Raw genomic sequence first — 9,062 nt, 5'->3', positions numbered from 1 at the left:
ATACAAAAAGGTCAAAACGATGGCCTCGTTTGACCAGAAACACTTTTTGTTATGAATTTGTTATGTCCTCATGTAAATTTTGTAAAGTTGGACGTGTTCAGCGCCACAGCCTGTCATTTGTTATTCCTTCCAAACACACCACTCTAATTATTCCAAAGTTTCAAAGTGCTTTTCCACCCAAACAACAACGAACAGAAAACAATTTGTGACTTATTTCAACTTCACTCCTTATCATGAAAAAGTTCTGTCTAGACACTTCAATCAGTGATAAACACCAGGCCAGCATTGGAGCGCCAAGTTTGTTTGTTGCCTGATTGGCTATTGCAGTTTCATCAAATGTAGTAATTCTAAGGTATGTTATAACTCTTTTTGTGTTTCTTGTTTTTCAGGAGTTTGTTGTTTTTTAAAGTAATGTTCACAGCAATGGACCAAGACAACCTTGCACCATGGGTTATAGTAAAACAGTTGTACCAAGTCTCTGAGGCCTCCATCAGTTCTAGAAGTTATACATGTGGTTATATATTATATATGTAGTTATATATAAGTTATATATATGGTTTGTTTTTCCCCCGATTTATGCTCTATCCCTCCCTTCCGCAACCCCCCCCCCCCCAAATAGACAGAACAACATCATCTCAGATAACAGCATTTCATAAATGATGTCCTAAAATGAGTGGGTGGAGGTATGACGCCAATATCCAGATAGGGCAAGAGAGAGGCAATTTGTTTCCTGTCACAAAAGTTGGTACTGTGTGAATAACAACCTCGCTCAAATAACAATGCTACTACAACAACAACATCTGACGGAGGAGGAAGATGGAACATGTTTATTTTGAATGCAGCTGAGCATCCTCTCCCCATCATTACCCACCAGATTCAATTCCCCCTTTTTGACAGTGGGACTGTACAGATCCCAAAACCCCTACCTTCATTCTATTTTTGTATTTGAACATTAATTTCATATTCACATTTCATTTTCCTCTGTATTGGAATGTAGTCAGCTGAGGAGAGAGCCAGATTATCAACCAATGATAGGAGAAAATGAGTTGAATGAAGAAATATGCCCTCGCCAGCCCTTCTTCCCAAAATTGATGTTATTCTGGAGGATATCACTGTGTGCAATGGAGTGAGCTGGTGTTGATTACAAGCCCCGGGGAAACCTCTGATTGTTCTCTCGTCCTAATCATGAAAACTAGATAGATAGAATATCATCAGCTAGTCTATTCATGACTGTCATTCAGGTTCTTATTCTGTTTTTTCTGTGAAGCTACAGTAACATGACTTGTGCCAGTTTAACAGCGCAATTGTATTTTCATACTGCAGTCTGGTTTGCTGAGCCATTTCGTTACACTTTGCTCTTCCAAGTTCTTGCCAAGGTCTGTCTCCTATTTCTGGGCACCACTGTGCCATTCTTACTGAGATAACAGAAGTTTGTTTTTTGGACAACTCTAAATCCTCATCTCTAGGCAACAGGATTGTCTACTTTTGCTCAACTGGAGCTATGCCTTTGACGTTTGTCTTGGGTTGCCAGGCTACTAATTCCTGTACATGCAGAATATATTGTCACAATAACCATCTGAGACAACAAAGCCTGCTAAATCATTTCCCACCTGCAGCTGCAGGTGAGTTGTATGTTAAGTGCTCCAATTGTTCACGATGACAGTTGCCCCAAACCCACAAACATATCGAAAGAAAATCTCCTCAAAGCCAACCAATACTCCTCCACGATCACAGCTACCAGCTGGAGATCTCATATCAGAGACCACTGAGAATTCTAAACATTTGGTAGCAAGTTGTTCACGGGTGACAGATTGAACAGTGAGTTTCTGTCAATATTGGCTCAGCAAAGGGCAGCACTCACAGTTCATTTCCAGTCAGAATTATACCATGGCACAGAACATCCTGCAATATTTGAGCTCAATACACAAAGAAAAAAAATATCTCATGGCACAACGGGATTCTGTGAAAAGCAGATATGTTCACTTGAGCACCCAGGGAAATATGATGTCTCCCTGATAAAAACATATTGCTGCTCTGGGCCAGGAGGTCCAAGCTAGGGATCTCAAAGATTACCGATGTGTACCTATGACCGGTGTTGAACTGTGTTGTGTTACTGTACTTGAAGAATTACTCTGACAACAACGTGCTGCAATGAGAGATTTTATTCGGCCCAATGCAACAACAACTGATACACACTCACCAAACACTAGGAATACCTGTACACCTTCTCATGGTGGAGGTGGTGTAATATACATTTATGGCATTTAGCAGACGCCTTTATCCATGTAATGGTGTGGGGAATGTTTTCTTGGCACACTTTGGGCCCGTTAATACCAATCAATCATCGCTTGAATGCCACAGCCTATTTGAGTATTGCTGCTGACCATGTGCATCCCTTCATGGCCACAATTGACCCATCTTCTAATGGCTACTTCCAGCATGATAATACACCATGTCACAAAGTCGTCTCAAACTGGTTTCATGAACATGACAATGAGTTCAGTGTTCTTCAGTGGCCTTCCCAGTCATCGGATTTGAATCCAATCGAACACCTTTGGGATGTGGTAGAACGGGAGATTCACAGCTTGAAAGTGCACCTGAAAAATCTGCAGGAATCAATGCCACAAAGAATTGAGGCTGGTTTGAGAGCAAAGGGGGTCCTACCCAGTATTAGTATAGTGTTCCTAACAAAGTGTTCGTTGAGTGTATTTCAGCAATATAATGCATGAACAATGGTAAGCATGAAGCAAGCAAAAATAAGTAAGCAAAAATAATAAAGAGCAGAGGGATACATACTTTCTCCATAGAGAAGCAAAACAAGAGAGAATGAATTAAAATAGAGCAACAAATTCAACCATAACATGGAATGTTCCAACAAAATCCATTTCTTTTCAGCATAGCTAATCAAATACAAGAAAAAGCTAGCATGTTGCATATTACAAGACAACAACATAGAAACTAAGTTTGGATAAAATAAGTGCACATTTCAATATAGAAAACACATTTAAAAATTGACAAATCCCCCATAAGTGACAACAAATTCTCCCTGTCCACTCTTGCTCTGCTCAAAGTAAACAGCTGCATTACTGTATACAACACCAAGTAATACTAGGAAAGTTAGGGAGGTAAGGGAAGATTTGGTGTAATTCTATAAGGGAATAAGGGAAATATTACAAAGGGGAAATATTAACTTTGTTACATACACAGATGCTGATGATTGACATGACTTTTTCTGGCAACCAACAATGTTCCTTTTGTAGACTTCAATTCACTGTCAGGAAGGCTACTACTCTGGGAGCCCAGAGCTCTCAGAAGAGCTGTCTTGGTATGATAGAGAGGGAAGCACACTGTTAAAAGGAAGTGGTGTTTGAATGGTGTTTGAATGTAAACCCAAAGGGACAGTGAAGCATTTTTTCTTCTTTCAGCTCTACGCTCCAAAAGTTTGGATTTGAAATCAAAGAATTACTATGAGGTTAAAGTAGACATTCTCAGCTTTTATTTGATGGTTTTGTGTACATATTGGTTTCACCATTCAGAAATTAAACCACTTTTTATGTCCCCCTATTTCAAGGAACCCAAAACGAATGGGACAGATTCATCAAATGTACAAAATAAGCACTCATGTTTAGTATTTGGTCGACAATCCTTTGCATGCAATGACTGCCTAAAGTCTGCGACCCATTGACCCCACCAGACGCTGGTTATCTTCTCTGGTGATGCCTGTACTGTACTAAGGCCCCCGTTACTAACGAGGACTGTGTGTTGTCGATTACTGAGGCTGACGTGCATAAAGCTTTTAAGTGTGCCACATCCGTAAGGCAGCTGGCCCTGACGGCATCCTGGACCGCGTCCTCAGAGCATGCGCTGTCCAACTGGCAGGTGTATTCACAGAGATATTCAATCTCTCCTTGTCCCAGTCTGTACTCCCCACCTGCTTCAAGGCAACCACGATCATTCCAGTCTCCAAGGCAACCTGCCTTAATAACTATTGCCCTGTTGCACTCATGTCTATCATCATGAAGTGCTTTGAGAGGTTGGTGAAGTCCCACATAAATTCCTCTCTACCTGCCACACTGGACCCTCTCCAATTTGCATACCGTTCCAACAGATCCACTGATGACGCCATCGCCATCGCCCTCACCTCACTACACACTGCTCTCTCTCACCTGGACAGGAAGGATACCTATGTGACAATGCTGTTTATTGACTACAGTTCAGCACTTCAACACCATAGTCCCCTCCAAGCTCATCACCAAGCTCAGGGACCTGGGTTTCAACACCTCCCTGTGTAACTGGATCCTGGACTTCCTGACGGGCAGACCCCAGGTGGTGAGGGTAGGCAGCATCACCTCCTCCACTCTGACTCCCAACAAGGGGGCCCCCCAGGGCTGTGTGCTCAGTCCCCTGCTGTACTCCCTGTTCACCCACGACTCCGTGGCCACGTACAGATCCAACTCCATCATCCAGTTTGCTGATGACACCACCGTGGTTGGCCTGATCTCCAACGACGAGTCAGCCTATAGGGATGAGATAAAGGTCCTGGCTGGTGCCGGGAAAATAATCTCTCTCTGAATATCAGCAAAACCAAGGAGCTGATTGTGGAATTCAGGAAGAAACAGGCGGAGGGGGCCACACCCCCATCCACATCGGTGAAGTGGAGAGAGTTAATAGCTTCAAGTTCCTTGGTGTCCAATTTGGTGTATCACTAGGGACCTTACATGGTCACTTCACACTCATACAGCGATCAAGTCAGCACATCAGAGTCTGTTTTTCCTCAGGAGGAAATTCGGCATGTCCCCCCCAGATCTTCACAAACGTTTACAGGTGCACCATTGAGAGCATCCTGTTCGGTAAAGCTCTGCAAAGAGTGGTGAAAATGACCAAGTCCATCACGGGCTGTGAGCTCCCAGCCGTCCAAGCAATCTACTTGAGAAATGTAAGAGGAAGGCAGGGAAGATCATCAAGGACAACAGCCACCCTAGTCACGCCCTGCATCCAGTCCCAGACCAATAAGTTTCGAAACAGCTTTTACCCCCAGGCCATTAGACTGTTGAATTGACATTTATATTATTATTATTATTGTTTTTACTTGTTGTAAAATGTTGTAAAATTGCTTTTATTAGCTTACTATTTTTATTACATTATATTGTTGTTGTTGTTGTGGATGTTGAGAGTTGCTCTGCCCAAGGCATTTCGTAGCATTGTGTACTTGTATAAACAGAACTTGAACTTGAACTACTGCAGCCATCTTTCGTGTTTTTTTTGTTTTAAGGTATCTTTATATTTTGTTTATATTTTTAAAATATTATCATCAGGAAATGGAAATGCATATTCAATTGGATTTAAATCTGAACATTGACTTGGCCAGTCAAGACCTTTCCACTTTTTGGCTCTCAAAAACTCTCTAGTTGCTATGACAGTATAATCTCTCATGCCTGCACAAATGATGTGACAGAACACACCTGACTTACCAGAAACACCTGTCAAGCCAATTGTCCCATTACTTTTGAGTACCCTATAATAGGGGAACTATGCCTAAAAAGTGTTGTAATTTCTGAATGGTGAAACCATATGTACACAAATACCATCAGATAAAAGCTGACAATCTGTACTTTAACCTCATAGTAATAACAGAGCCAAAAGAAGAATAAATGACTCAATGTCCCATTACCTACGCAGGGCACTGTAAGTGTTATGATACATTAAATGTGATTGAACATACCATTACAGCGCAACAAAACACCCAAAGTGGTTCTTAAATCTGAATGTTGATGTAGCAAGAGAGTGGCAGGAGAGTGCTGTGAAAAAACATTCGATTTTTCGGTGCATATAAAAGCAACATCCAAACACTAAAACATGGTTTGTATGTTATGTTTTGGTAGGCTGTGTCATCCGTGTAATCAAATACTGTAAGTGAACAGTCAATGATAAAATGAGCTATGAGAGAGAAGACATTTACAGTGTCATAATAATGGTATTTGCAGCATAAAGAAATATAGATTAAATAATAATAGAGCAATCTGCAATGATGGGGCTTGAACACTGATCATTTGTTCTTCAGGAAACCACTCCATCCACTACTCCAAACAGATTAACCACATGAAGTGCAAGTTTGTAAGATTTACATAGGCCAGGATCACTACAATTTTATTAACAATAAACGTTTTACATGTCATACTGTATCAACATTTTTGCTCTCAATTGACAAATTATAGCAATTTACCAAACTGTTTTTAGAGGAGCCTGTGGGACTTATCCTGAAAAGAAGAGAAAATGGAACTGCCACTGTGTCATAGTTGCCAGGCCCAATTTACAGGCAAGGATAATGTTATATTTGGAAGTTAGAGGTCAAACTGGGAGGTCAGTAAATTGTAAAACCTGAGACTTAAAGCCAGGACCTCAGTATAGAGGAGTAGTAGTGGATCCTATTGAGCTAAAGCCTGTGTCCTCATAATAGAAGACAAATATTTAGATTATGGGAAAGATAACTATAGAGGGTTTGTGAACTATGAACTATATTGTGCTGGGAATAATTCCTAAAGATTTGTTTTCCTAGATTTCAAGGGGGAACAAAAGAGAATACACACTAGCTCTGCCTTAGACATAGTATAAACATGGCGCAAAATGTGTCGCACTCAAATCTCTTGGTCTAATGGTCGAAGCATGTGTCTTCCGTATGGGAGACCAGGGTTCAAACCCTGTCCACCTCAGCAGCGTAGGTTCAAAACGTCCATTGTCTGTTGATGTGCTGGCTCCCTTCTGCATCTGCTACTCTACTGTACCTTTGTAGTATGGTAGTAGTTAAGTTTCCTAACGGTCTCTCCTAAAGACCTCTTCACCCCACCATTTGCAATAAAACTTCTGTAAGTGTATATTTAATAAGTCATTTAAAAATAGAATAGAATAGAATAATATGAAGTGTAGTGGAACTCACCCAACACAAAAGACAACAGGCGAGGAAAAAGCATTACAAGTTTCAACATTTTGTCTTTATTTCCAATTAGGAGTATTTCAACATACCTGATTAAAGGTGTCTTTAAAAGACTAACCTGTCTGGGAAAAGTGTTTTAAACATGTGAGAACAAGATGGTGTTTTATGTATTGGCTACTGAGGTACATTTGAGCACCTGCTCATCCAATGACTTGTAATAGGAAGCATTAACCAGTATGGACACTCCCCCCTGAGAGAGTGGAGTGTGAGTTGAAGTAGTCCCCAACATTGTTGCTTTTTGAGGCTTTTATACTGCTTGTAGTTGCAAGTGACCATGTTTGACTGCATCCTGTTTCTTCTATATACAGGCAGCATTCTTTCTGCTCTTTGATGCACATATGAACAGAATAGGAATGGGAGTGACTGCAGTTAATAATTTTGGGTGTTGAGCCAAAATTTGCCATTTTAGAAAAACATTTTTCAGTGTTCATAAATGAAGTATTTATTTCAGGGATCTCATTCCCTGATTGCTACCAATTAAACATAGTAATTACAACCATTAGGAAGCTTTTAGAAAGCTTGAACGTTAATACTGGACCTTTAACAGTGCACCATATGACCAACTTTTGGTCTCTAGTCCAAAAGCCTGTGAGTCATCCCAGACACACACTCTCTAATGGAACAGCAGGAAGAGCGGCCAAAACTAAATAGCATGCAGGCTTTCAATGCATTCAGCCACGCAAAACAACACAGACAAAGACAGGGACTGCGACTTCCAGTGATGACACCTTTGCCTTAAAAAGTCAACTTAAATTGAATGACTGTGATACCTAAAAGAGGACTTGGCCAGCGTGACGAAGTGTGACCTCTCATTTCGGGCTCTCTCCTTTCTGCAATGTGAGGAACAGGCCTGCCATTGTGACACTGCATAATCTCCCAAATCAGACATGTCACCCCCCCCCCCCCCCCCCAGCTAACTGTCTGTTCAACATCTGGCTCAACAACATCTGACTGGAATGTGCACAAGCAGCAAATCAGGTATTCCTCTGATTCCTCCATTCTGAACCCCACCTACCCACTCATAATGTGTCAGGAAAGTGTCTGTCTGAAGAAGACCCTCCCCAGGAGACATATTTTCTCCCTTCTCAAAACCCTGATTTGTTTTTTTCCAGACATATCATATTAGCCGGTACAGATGGATAGACTGGACACTGCAGATATGCATGTGGAGTACGTCTCCAGATGAAGACTTCCTTTATCTGTCATCTGCTGACAGGTGGTGCTCTCTCTAACAGTCTACATTCTGCATTCTCCACTGTGCTGTCTCCATCTCTATCAAGTACTGTGACTGATCATCTGTCAGCCTATTCATAGCTCCAACATCCATTTCTTGTACTTAGCAATTGATGTCGTACAGAGCATTGTAGAGCTTTTGAGGCATAAACTACCACAAGAGGGGGGCAGTGAGGTCTTGGGTTTTGGAAATGGAATTGAAATTATGCTTGCCATGAGATAATTTAGGCGTACAGGATTGTCACTTTTGGAAGCCCATCAGGATTAGGGTTAGGTATGTAATTTCCAGAGGGGAAATTCCTTGGCAGTCTGTCTGTCTCTTTCCTCTAATCTGGCAGGTAAATGTGCCCCTCTTCCCTCTCTTTTCTTGTTCCCATGTCCTGTCTCCAATTATGTCAGTGAGCATGGGAAAATACACTCACTTGGGTGACTTACTTCAGTGCAATAGGTTAAAACACCACAGTACCAAACCACAATTGTTTTCGAATAAAACTCCTAAAGTTGATGCTGGGCTTGCTGAATGAATGGTTTATCATGGACCGCTCTTCTAACTAGCCCCCACTCACTCACAAAGGCAGATTTACACATTTGATTCGCATATGCGCGCTCTCGATCTCGTGCGCGTTGGCACGCGCCATCAGCTTTGCGCTCTGGCGCTCAGTTGAATGTGAGTAGTGTGAGGAGGGGACATCGAGCAAGAGTGCAGGCGAGAATAGGCTACAGCGCATGAGAGAGGTCTGGGAACAGCTCCATCGCTCACTACGATTCCCGTGTCCTTATAGGCTATGCTGCGCAGCGTGGAGCTCCGTGCACAATGGACAACCTCAATTTTACGCGC

Source organism: Argentina silus, assembly GCF_951799395.1.
Source record: "Argentina silus genome assembly, chromosome: 7".
Taxonomy (NCBI): Eukaryota; Metazoa; Chordata; class Actinopteri; order Argentiniformes; family Argentinidae; genus Argentina; species Argentina silus.
The sequence above is the reverse complement of the archived record's forward strand: the minus strand, read 5'-3'. Positions refer to the sequence as shown.